This window comes from Alligator mississippiensis, chromosome 6 (genome assembly GCF_030867095.1).
Source record: "Alligator mississippiensis isolate rAllMis1 chromosome 6, rAllMis1, whole genome shotgun sequence".
Lineage (NCBI taxonomy): Eukaryota > Metazoa > Chordata > Crocodylia > Alligatoridae > Alligator > Alligator mississippiensis.
The window spans coordinates 26,888,356-26,901,308 of record NC_081829.1 but is presented as its reverse complement, the minus strand read 5'-3'; the positions used below and the strand labels follow the sequence as shown (position 1 = coordinate 26,901,308).

General features: G+C 42.4%; 1 protein-coding gene across 3 annotated transcripts in view; it reads right to left on the bottom strand.

Moving 5' to 3' along the window:
* ADK (adenosine kinase) overlaps nt 1–12,953 on the bottom strand; it is a 586,810-nt gene that overhangs the window by 443,876 nt on the left and 129,981 nt on the right. The gene's annotated exons all lie outside the window — the stretch shown is intronic.

The window sequence follows — 12,953 nt, the reverse complement described above, 5'->3', positions numbered from 1 at the left end:
AGGTGGTCAATTTAGGTGCTTGAACCACCTCCTATGGCAGGCTATTCCAGACTTTGGGGGCTCAGACAGTAAAGAAATTCTTCCTTATGTCCAGCCTGAAGCAGTCTTACAGTAGTTTATAACCATTCTACCCCGTCATCCCTTGGAGCACTCTGGTAAATAAACATTCTCCCAGATACTGGTGGTCACCCCTGGTAAACTTATAGGTGGCCATCAGATCACCCCTAAGCCTGCGCTTTTCCAGGCTAAAGAGCCCCATAGCTCTCAGCCTGTCGTCGTAAGGTCTGTTTTCCTGACCTCTGATCATGCACGTGGCTCTTCTCTGAACTCTCTCAAGCTTCTCCACATCTTTTTTGAATTGTGGGGCCCAAAACTGGATGCAGTACTCCAGCTGCTTTTGCTCACATTGAGCTTGGCCCCCGCTGCTGCTTCCTAGACCTGTGTGTGCCACAGAGCTCTTTCTACTGAACACTTATTCTGGCACAGGATGTTCAGGTCATCCACGCAGGCCAGGACCCTGGTCTCTTCCCTGCTTTCTTCAAGGATCTGGACTCCACTCATCCCAGGGTCCTGCCTGATGTGCCAGGACAGGGGTTCAATGACACAGATGAAAAGGACTGGGGAGAGCGGGCAGCCCTGGCAGACCCCTGACTATCATGATCTGCACACTCAAGAACCCATTGACCAGAACCTTGCTGCTCAAATCCATATACAGTGTCCTTATCCAACCAGTGAAGGTAGGAGGGATGCCCGTTCCCCTCAGCGTCTTGAAGAAAAACCTGTGTGATATTCTGTCATAGGCCTCTTCCAGGTCCAGGTTCAGCACAGCCACCTTCTGCCCTCTGTCTCGTTCCAGCTGGAGCATGTCCCTCAGTTGCAGCAGGGCTCCGTGGATGTGGCTTCCTGGTACCACAGATGACTGGTCCTATTGAATGATGGAACCTAGGATGCATTTGAATCACTCAGCCAAGACTTTGGCCAGTAGCTTATAGTCAAAGTTCAGGAGGGTAATGTGCCTCCAGTTCTTCAATTCTTCCTTCGGACCCTTCTTGTGCAATAGGGTCATGAGGCCCCGGTCCATCTGAGCCCCCAGACGACCCTCTTACATGCACGTTTGAAAGAGCTCCAGCAGCTCTGGGCCCACCAGGTCCCAAAAGGTCACATAGGACTCCTTGAGCAGGCTGTCTGACCTGGAAATCTTACCATTCTTGAAACTCTGGAGAGTCTTCTTGACTTTCTCCAGTGTCCACTCCTCCTCTAGCTGCTGCTGCTCAGTCTCCCTGAGGACCCAGGTGAGCCCCTGCAGGCACTGCTCATGGCCCCCGGGCCCTCTGGTCATGCAGTGTAGAGCTCTTGGTAGAAGGCAGCCCCCATCTCCAGCATGCCTTCCCTCAACCAGTGCTCCACTCCTGCACTGTCTCTCAGACACGTCATGGGCTTCTCTTTGCTCTTCTTTAGCCTGCTGTATTAAGCAGACCATTCTTGTTAATGAGAACCTACCGCAAGAATGGGTTAGCACAGTCCATCTGAATAAGACGTGCCCACTGAGCACAGTTCCCCTCTGCACTGATTCTTTTAAAGTCATGGTGAGCCACTATGCTGAATACGTTTTGATTTCCTCTTCACTCCTACAGCTGACTTGTACCTTTCTTTCCCTTTTCCAATTATTCCTGTTTCTTCACCAGCCTTAAATATCTGGCAAACATCACCAAAGAGGGCCCCAAACAGTTTAGCCAGAATCCCTCTATCACTCCCTGTCTCAGCCTGTCACGTATAATTAATGTGGATCTGCCTTCCATGAGATGAAGCCAGACCAGGTTGTCCTGCACCTCATCTGCATATATATTTTTGGAGGCTCTGAGGACTCATGAAAAGAACACCCCGTTCCACTCATGAGTGGTGGACTAATTAGCACATGGAACCTTTGTAGGGGATATCTGTAGTACACACACAATGAGCAGTGCTGAGCTGTGGGGTCACCATGCCTTGAAACACTGCTGACTCTGCTGGGGCCCAGCCCAATGAACTACATGGTAAATCATGAGCCTTTTGGCTTTTGACTAATGTAATGCATAGTTTATAATAAATGTAACTATATAAAAAAAGTACTGCTTAAAATAAATTTATGAAGCACTTATGCTAAAACTTACAGTAGTTGAAAAAAAGGTAACATGCATCAATTCTTGACAAACTAAGTCTATGTGTAGCTGTAAAGTAAATTACTACAGGTATGTTTACTTGAAGTTCGGCATTTTCAAATTTGCTCCTTCCTTCCATGTCCTTAGGGACAACAGGATCTGACAGTAAGGAATGGGGGAAGGGGCTGAATGGGGAAGAAGTTGGGGGTGGGGGAACAGAGGGAAATCTGACCCCCCCCAGATTTATTTTTCCTGCAGTAGCAATGGGAGGGGGACGAATTCAAGGCAAACTTCCAATAATTAGATTCTATACCTGGAAAATTATAACAAATTTATAAATTTTCCATATACAGATTCTAATCATTGGGTGGGGGTTATCTTATATTTAGGTTTACCTTCTATTTGAATAAATACAGTAATAGAAGACATAGAATAACAATGGAGAAATTCTGGCCATGCTTTTAATAAGACCTTGGGATAAAAAAGAAAGGATGACCCATGGTTAGGGCAAATACTAGGACTCAGACATGGACTCAGGTTCTTTGTCTGCCATAGATTTCCTGTGTAAATCTAAATATTCTAGCAGCCTGATTATCAGGGATCTGGGTTTTCTGTTTGCTGTGGAAAAACACAGATTTTCTCCTTTAAAGTAGGAAATCCTGGAGAACTGTGGGTTTCCCCTTGGAGGCTGGCAGAGTTCCAACCTGCAAGGGGCTGTTTGGGGCTGGGGGGAGTGGGACACAGGAGTATGTGTCAGGGAGGTGGGAGCATAGGCAACATGTGGGAGGACATAGCAGTGTAGAGTTGTGCTTTCCACTGTTGCAGGGGTTGCCTCACCTTGGTGACTGTGGCAGCATGGTACTCCCTCCCACATTGTGTCCCACCCACTGGGTCACAGAGACAGCTCCTGCCAGGAGCAGGCCCAGCCAGGCTATAGTCCTGAGCCCCTCATCCTGCTGAGGGTGCAGAAATCTGGGGAGGCACATATAACCCCCACACATTGCCTATGTCCACATACACCCACTTCCCCACACACACACACCCTTTCTCACACAGCAGGGGTGGGGGACAGCAGGTTGGGACTGAGGGGCACCAGCAGGGCTGGGGGAGAGGATGGGAGATTGTGGGTCAGGAGTGAGGGGTACCAGAAGGACCAGGGGGCTGTGTATCAGGAGTGAGGGACATCAGCAGGGCTGGGAAGGATAGGGAGTGTGGGTTAGAAGTGAGGGGCACTGGCAGGGCCAAGGGGCTGCGAGTCCGGAGTGAGGGGCACCAACAAGGCTGGGGAGGGGTGGGGGTCTGTGACTTAGGAGTGAAGGGCAATGGCATGGGCAGGGCATCTGCATATCAGGGCTGCTCAATGCCACAAAGCAATGGGGGAAATAAATAAATTTACAAAATAAGAAAATAATTTTACAACAAAAATACGTATCAATTCATCATGATTATTATTAGAACAATTAGACACACATGCAACTTCCATAAAGTAAAAATACATACATAAAATTGAAAAAAACCTTAATCTGTGATATTCTTCCTATAAGATAAACATTATGTACCAAAGGAATAACCTGTAAGCTCACAGTTTCCTAATTGAAAACTTAATTTTACTACCCATGACACAATGAACACCTTTTGGCACTAAAGAATGCACATTGTTTTTTCTTGGTAAAGCATATCCAGCTTCTTGACAGTGCCATAAATTACTTTTCATCAGGCTTTCACTTGAATTAAACTAGTATTTTTCTCCAGTCTGTGTTTTTCTTTCATTTGTCTTTAGCATTCAAATAATAGACGCTCTTTTGGAAATCTTTTCCGCTCCTGACTAAAAGCTGTGGTTTTCAGAGACACTGCACTTATTTCAGACTGATTAGATCATCTGCCAAAGGTAGTACCAACAAATGGATATATAATCTGATAATTCAACTTCTTGAAAAACACCAATTGTGTGTGCTATCTGAAGCATTCTTACTTTACTTGTAGTTTCAAAAAGAAAGAAATATCTAATATACCTCCTTACACTGGGCCAAAACTTAAATTCTCAAAGGCAACAATGTACTAGTACTTTAAAAAATTGTCACTAGTCTCATCAGGCAGATCTCAAGCTGACCTAAACAAACTCAAGTATGCCCAACTACTTACAATATCTCTTGCAGAAAACTAAGAAAAATCCATAGATCCTTACAAGATACTTAGCCTTCGCAAGATGTCTATTGGGAAAATAGATTATTCTCAATATATTTGAACTCTATGGCAATACAGTAGTGAAATTTGGGAAATTATTATTTTTCACAAAGAATACAGAAAAACAAGGGGCTAGATACATTCAACATAGGAAAATTCAACACATTTGAATTTTATTGGACTTTGATAAACTTAGGAGTCTAGTTGGAAAGGCCCTTCGCAGCAACCAGTGTCTGGACAACTACACGCATTTTTCCCCCCCAAATCATCCACTCACCAAAAACTTAGGGTACACGTCTTAAGCAAGGAAGCTGAATAGAAGCACCCTACTTTCCACCTAAAATAGAAGTACCCTACTTCAATTCCTGTTCCAAAACCCAATGCCCAGTAGCAGCAGTGAGATTTCTTCTCAGGCAGCTGAGGGAATCAGTCGACTTAATGGCTCATTGTTCTCCACTCCACAAGTGTTAACGATCATCTCTCTTTTTTAATGGTCTCAACGTTCTACTAAACAAGCTAACCGTCTTCTGGAAACTCTGCTGTCTGCTAGCTACTCCTGGTCTCTCTCTTTCTATTTCACAGCCTTGCAGATCTTTTCACTCTTTCCTTCCTTTATGCAGCCATAATTCTGGAAAAAATATTTTTCTTTGTTCTGCCTTACCAAAAACAATGAGCATATCTGAATCCTGGCATGCTCTAGGCAAGGAAATATGTTAAGTAACCATTCTTCCTTCTTTGAGTTTCTGTATATTTTATACACCATTCTTGGTGACTAACCAATAGTTGATTTCTTTAGGAGATGGGAACTAGAAACTTAGTAGTGGTTGGATAAAGTAAGAAGCCAGAGTTCAACATAGATTCTTTGTCAAGTTTGGTTATGGGGATTTTGATCAAGCATGCCAGCGAGGTTGTTTCCATTGTAGTAGACTGCACCTTAATGTGAGACTTAAGAGTTGCTTTGCAAAACAGAACTCATTCATAAAGTCTGGACTGAAACAACCTGAACCTTGGATCTATATTCAAGTACCTGAAACAGGCTTAAAGATCTTGGAAATTACATTGTACCATGAAGGCAATAGAATATCATTTGGTTCACAAAGTCTTGCCTGTCTGGAGAGGAACAGGGTTTGGGGAAAATCGGTGAGCTGACTTCCGAAGAACAACCAATTGATAACTAATGGAACCCACATTATAGACAGATTTGAGCTTTTCCTTGAGCTCTAAAGAAAATCTGTCAATGAATTGTTTAGTTCTTTCCCACTGTAGTCATATTTGGCTAGCATAGGCTGAAAGTACATGATTATAATCATTATGTTTGTTTAAAAAGAGCTGCCTACTAAAAATATTTACCCTTTGTTACAGAATGGTCCTCCTTGCTAAAAAAAATATCTGTTCTTTGTTTCCAGGGTGGATTCTGTTATAACAGACTATATCAATGTTTGATTCATGGCAGTCATGAAAAAGGAACTTGAGGTGGGATAAAACCTTGAATCACTTAGATGGGACTGTTACCTACAATCCACAGTAAGAATAATTGACTACTTAAAAAATAGGTGAAACAGAGGTTATGTCTACACTACATATTGGAACATACTGTAAAAATATCTAAGCAACCACGGTTAAAGATGGCTCACATACCAAAAAAAGCCTAGCAGAAGTACCAGTAAGCTTTTACTCAGCTTTCAAGCAGGACAAGTTAGCTCTACATGAAGGCTCAATGCTACCAGGCTGCTTTTTGTAGTAAAGCTAGCTCACACCTCTCAGTTGCACTATGGATGCCATGTGCAAATTATCATCAGTACTACAGCTTTTAAATGTACAGTGAGCTCTCTTTATTTACTGAGACCCCGGAAAGACATATCACATAGCTGATGTACTCACTGTCCAAGAAGGCCAGAAATCCCTTTTCTTCAGAGCTTCAAAACCTGACATTCCTTGTTAATTTCTCCACTAGAAAAGCTTTAAAGTGCACTCCTTACATGCATTTTGAAAAAGATTTCAAATCACAGTTGTCAAGATACAGCCTTCCTATAAGCAAAATATGGTACTTCGTTATTCAAGGAAATTGCCTCATAACGTGACAGGCAGATTTTAAAATCTGAGGATTTTGACTTTGCCATAGTCCCATTAATGGGGCAGCTAGCTATTAAACTACTTTCTACTCTTTATACAGAATATATATATATAGCCTATAGACACATTGGGTTAAAACATTCCAAATTCCTGGGATGCACCTCAAGAACAGGATTCCTCGGGTACAGGTCATCAAAGAAAAATGCCATCTTTCCTAAGCACAACAGAAAGTCTAAATGTAGGATCACTGCACTTTGTAAATTTGGACTATATATTTTACATGCATTCTGTGCTACTTGAATATTCAGGGTTTAGAAAGCTCACCCAACAGATAAGGAAGAAATCTTTCTTCCAGTGGGTAAAAAAGTGTAATGCTTCCCTTCAAATCACTGAATAAACTCCACCTATTGTCTAAAATTAGCTTTTAAAATATTTATCAATCATCCTATCAAATTAATGTTGATTATGAAGAAATAAATGCATGTTTCTGTTATGTAACATTTTGCACACAATCACATTATTAATAGTATCTGGAAAATAATTTGATTTTATTATATACTACACTAAATGTTTATTAAAAAAAGACATATCAGTTTATTAAAATAACGTTCTTTATTAGATTGATACACATGAAACACAGCAAACAGCACACAAAATCAAGGATTTTGAACAGGAGTCCTCCTGGAAGTAATGGGACTACATTGTCCCTGTTTTCTACAGCAGCACATATATTATTCGTTTTTTTTACCTAATCAACATTTAGACACCTCAAAACATGGTGACATGAAGTCAAGCACTTTTTATCCAAATATACTCCAATTTTTGCATTCAATACATGTACAGCTATAATAAAAGTGACATTTTTAAACCAAGACAATACTTTAAAATTATTTTAAGTATTCTGAGTAACTGCCAATTATGGCTACATTCACATGTTTTCAGTTATGATCTATGTTTTCAATGAACCAGAGAAGTTTGACTAATTTTCAGAGTATAGTAGATCTTAGAAACGGTGCAGTCATGACTATATGCTCCCATATGTGTAAAGAAAAATGTTTTCATGTTTACTACAAGCTACCATATCATAATAAAAAATAATATTAAAAATAATTATTCACAGTATTTGTTAGTTATTGCTGTATTACATATGCTTCAGCTCTAAAATCATTTTCTTCCTTCCTTGAGAAAAAAGAAAAAAATAAATTATAGTTGTTACTCTCTTACCTGCCAAAGCTTCTGGTTTTCCATAAAAACCTGGAGCATTTTATCTTTTCCTTCCAAGAATGGAATAATTTTTCATTGAATGTATTTATTGCTACACTTTAAAAGGCAATTTGTATTCCCTTTGCAGATTAATTATGAAAATACAGTATGAGTGTAATCTGCTGATTCTTCACAAGAATAAATACTTTTATGACAAAAAAGGGTGAATAACTATCAGTGGCTATTTCAAATAATGAAAGAAGCAGTCAGTATAAAAAGTAGGGAATTTTAGAACAAATCACTAAACACTTAAAATAGTTGTGTATTTTAGAAAGCTTAGAATAATTTGCAACACAAAAACACAAAAAGTCTCTTCCAAAATTAAATGAAAGTACCTAACAACATAAGATTAAAGTGGTTTAACTTTCTTGACTTAAAATCTCCCAAACAGCCTGTCTTATTTTAAGTTTCAATGGCGGCTGTTGTTTTTTAGTGTCACTTCTAGTTGATGTCATTAAACTGCTGGTGGATTGTCCTTTTTCATTATGCAAACATTTTGGTCATAGCAGGCAAATCCTATTCATTCTCCGTGTTCCCCGTCTGTTTTGTTCCAGGGAAACTTCTTCCCTGAGAACGTATCACATTCAGTAAGTTTAGAGAACTAAACAGTCTGTGGCTGTCTAACTTGGGCACTGAATTTCCATCAGTACAACTTTGCTTTCTTCACAGCTCCTCTGACTTGCCCTTAGCCCTTTCTTGTATTTTTCCCTTTTACTGCCTTTCAATCACAGAACTTGTAGCAAAGATAGGCAAAGCATTTTCACTGTCTGTTTCCATAAGACAACCTTCACCAATTCATTTGTTTTGTTCATCACCAGCCTCATCTCCATGGCTTTCTGTCACCACCTACACCTTCAGGGCTCAGCATGGTGGAATCTAGGTATACAATGGAGCAAGTGGTTGTGTAGCCTAAAGTGACAGAACTGACATAAGCAGATAAAAACTCACTGCATTTATCCTTAGGACTACAGTCTTGCATGAGATTCAGCGCAGGAAAGCCTGGGAGAAGGTGCCAGTCACGCACCATCCCTTCAACCTGGGAATTGGCTTTTGAAACAGTATTTTATGGTAATCTTTTGTACAGTTACCTAACAGCTGGAATGAGGTGATTATTTTGCATTTTGGTAGCAAGGTGATGAAGGTGCCTCTGAGGTAGCACATTATTTCTTTTCTGACGTCTTTTCATCCTTTGCAGCATTTATGTCTTTACTATTGCTGTTCTCTTTTTCTTTCAGAACAAACACCCTTCATCTTGTCCCTCTTGCATCTCTCTTTCTTTTTCACATTCCACTTTAGCTGAGTCCTCTATGGTAATTTCAAGAGATTTGTTTGTTTAGTAAGCTCCTTCTTGAGGAACATATTATAAAACTCATCTTCTAAGCTGCTGAGTGGTTTTGTTTTTTTCAGCTTGCAATTCCTGCTGCAAAGATGGAGGATACAAGCAATTCCTTGCTATGCTGGTCCTTACCCAATCCCCCAGTGCTCTTAGATTTTGATGGGTCACTAGTAGTTGGATCTGTTACATCTCCAGGAGATGCTCCTGACCTTCCAAACGTCAGAGTAAATTATCTGTTTGGCACTGCTGACATTCTACAGTGTTTTTGTCCTGAACTGCTATAGGAGGCTCTTAGGCATTATCTTCTGTGAAAAAAAAATCCTATTTCTAGATAAAATGTTTCTACAAATTAGTACTGGTCTGCAATGTGTGCTATGTTATCATTAGATGACCTAAAAAGAGGTGGACCTATTGCCAGGTTGCTTGGATCCATCCTGTGGGTTTTTTGGGGATAGTTTTCTGCTACTGACCTCAGATGTACAGAAAGAAACTTTAGTGTTTCATAACAATGTTTAGTTACCTCAAGATGTCATCTAGTCCAACCCCCTGCTCAAAGGAAGACCATCCCCAATTAAATCATTGCAGCCAAGGCTTTGTCTAACTGGGTCTTAAAAACCTCCAAGGATGGAGATTCCACCACCTCTCTGTAACCTGTTCCAATGCTTTACTACCTTCCTCATGAGAAAGTTTTTCCTATTATCTAACCTAAACGTCCCTTGCTGCAACTTGACACCATTGCTTCTTTTTTTTGCCATCTGTCACTACTGAGAACAGTCTAGCTCAGGGGTTGTCAACCAGGGATACGTGTACCCCCACGGGTACTTGGAAAGGCTGCAGGGGTATGTGCAGGCAGGTATAGATGGAACGCGGTCACCGACCACATAGCACTGCCGCCTCTCAGGAGCAGAGCCGGGGGAGGGTGGGGGGGCGGGTGGTGGTGCCCCTCTGCTAGCTGCACAGGCGCCAGATGCAGCACGGTGGGAAGGGAAGGCTTGTACACAGTGGCACTCTGCGCCCAGCCACCCGCCACCCTGGTGCTTCAGGTTCAGCTGCTGGGGGTACACTTATTAAAAAATGTTGAACACCCCTGGTCTACCTCCATCCTCTTTGGAACCCCCCTTCAGATAGTTAAAGGATGCTAATCAGTCCCCCCTCAGTCTTCTCCTCTCCAGACTAAATAAACCCAGTTTCCTCAGCCTCTCCTCATAAGGCCTGTGCCCCCTAACAATATTCATTGCCCCCGCTGGACTCTCTCCAATTTGTCCACATCCTTTATGTAGTGGGGGGCCCAAAATTGGATGCAGTACTCCAGATGTGGCCTCACCAGTGCTGAATAGAGAGGAATAATCACTTCCCTCTATCTGTTGGCAATGCTCATATTAATGCAGCTCAATAAGCCATTAGCCTTCTTCATAACAAGGACACATTATTGGCTCATATCCATCTTATTGTCCACTGTAACCCCCAGGTCCTTTTCTGCAGACCTGCTGCTTAGCCAGTCAGTCCCCAACCTATATCGGTGCATGGGATTGTTTCATCCTAAGTGCAAGACTTCGCACTTTTCTTTGTTAAACTTCATAAGATTTCTTTTGGTTCAATCCTCCAATTTGCCAAGGTCTCTCTGAGTTCTAGCACTACCATCCTATGTATCTACTACTCCCCCACCAGTTTGGTGTCATCTGCAAACTTGCTGAGGGTGAACTCCATCCCATCTTCCAGCTTATTGATGAATATCTTGAACAAAACCAGCCTCAGGGGCACTCCAGTTGATACTGGATGCCAGATAGACATTAGGGGTGTGCAAAACTGGCAGTACTTGATTCAGATTTGGCCTGATTTGGGGGATGGTGATTCAATTCGCTGATTTGGATCATTGTCCCGATCTGGATTTGATTCGACCGAATCTGAAGATTCGATTCTGATTTGACCATAGACACAGCTTTATATATATTTTTCTACATACCACAAGGTATCAGGCGCAGCTTATGAATGCTGAGATGGTGGGGCAGATGGAGCATCCCACAGGAGCATGGGGGGCGAGGAGGTGCCCTGCGTGCTTGGTGGTGGATCTGGAAATGGACCGGAAATGCTTCCGGTCCAGTTCTGGGTCTGCCGCTGAGCACGTGGGGGACACCCCGCCTGGCGATCAGCCACGGGGGGACCCTAGGTGCCCCTCCAGACCCCGGAGGCACCAGTCACTGAGGTAGAGGGTGGGGGGGGTCCCCTGAGCACTCTGCGGCAGACCCAGCACATGCATTTAATTCAGATTGAGTGCTTTTCTTTTAATTTAGACTATGTGCTTTAAAAACTTTATTAGCTAAACTGAAATCAGTGCTCTTAGTCCAGAATGTGAGGACCCCTAGTATAATCATACTGCTATAGTTCTGCCAGCAAATATTTCTGTGCATACAAGAATAATTCAAGTGCACCAACAATAATTTCACTAAGAAGTATTAACTTTATTAATTATTAGAAAGCACGTCAATAGATGCTAACTTATGAGGGTCACTGGAAAAACTTCAAAGAATTTTTCATGGCACTTTCATTGAGTAAAACTATCATGTAAAGCTAGTAGAAAAGCAACTGTACAAATGATTTAGACATCTTTGGAAAAAGAGCATTCAAAAGAATTTTATTTTTCTGGAATCAAGCCTCATGCTGCTTTAAAAACCACAGAAATTATTAGGTGTTGCATTTCAGATTATTTCCAACATTTCAGTTAATCAGAAATCTAATGCATTTCTATTTGAAGTATTAAGGAATAAAATTACAATAAAAATCCATTACAAAGGTTTTTCCCCTCTGCCTCATTTTTTTATTCTGAAAAAAGTTCTCTCAAATATACTGATTAGTTAAGATATCTGTGTGCAAGGATTTCCCTGCAACAGAACTGGACTTCGCTCATCTATGGCAATGTTTCCAAAGATCTGAAGTCTAGTAGGTCTAACAAAAATTTGTACAAAATATTTTTCCAGTGATTTTTCAGTGACGAATTTTAGGGGTGCACCCATAGACGTTTTGGGGACTGATACCTATAGCTGATTTTTAAGGAGGTACATTGGCCAATACCAATCTGACTTCTGATACAGCTGAGTCCAGCTGGTAAGTCTGTTGTGGTGAAAGGGGAGGAGGAGGGAAGGGGTGTGTGGCGGGGCAAATCAATGCCCTCTGCAGTGAAGGAGTGAGGCTGGGGTAGGCGCTGCCTAGCTGGGGCAGGGAGGGTGCGAGACAGAGCCGCAGCTTGTCTGGGACGGGGCGTGGGTCCTGCTGCTATACGCCACTTGTCCAGAGGCTCCCGCCACTGCTCCTGCCACTTTTCTGGCAGGACAGGGAGGTGGGGGGGGGCATGTGCCCCCAAATCTGTGTGAGGCAAGACAGGGCAGGCTGTGGCTGCAGACTGGGCCCGAGCAGCAGGACAAGCCACCGGACAAGTGGTACACAGTGGCAGAAGCCGCCCCCACCTCCGCGCACCCCCCCCAGATGGGCCATGGCTCCATCCTGTAGGGCAGGACATCCAGCTGGGCAGACCTACTCTAGTCCCAGCCCACTACCTCCATCACCACAGGGGGTGTTGATCTGCACATATATGCCCCTTCCCTCCCCCCTCCCCCTCCACCATGTCAGAGTTACCAGCTGCACACAGTTCTCCAAGCTGCCAGACTTGTGCTCCTCGCTGTCTGCGTGTTGTGCTGCAGCTGCACATATGCATGAGCATTTATTGGCCAAATTATCAGCCTCTTTAGGCCAATTTCCAATATAGTCAGTTTTCTTTATATCGGTGCCAATCCAATATTGGACCAATGTATCGGTGCACCTCTAACAATTTCTCAGAATTGTAGCTGCTTTATGTGTTTTAGTTTGATAGTGGAAACCTGCCTTCACTTATTGTGAAGTTGCATCTTTTAAACACAAGGGTTGTACTTTGCCAATATACCAATAATATATAATAAAAGATATGT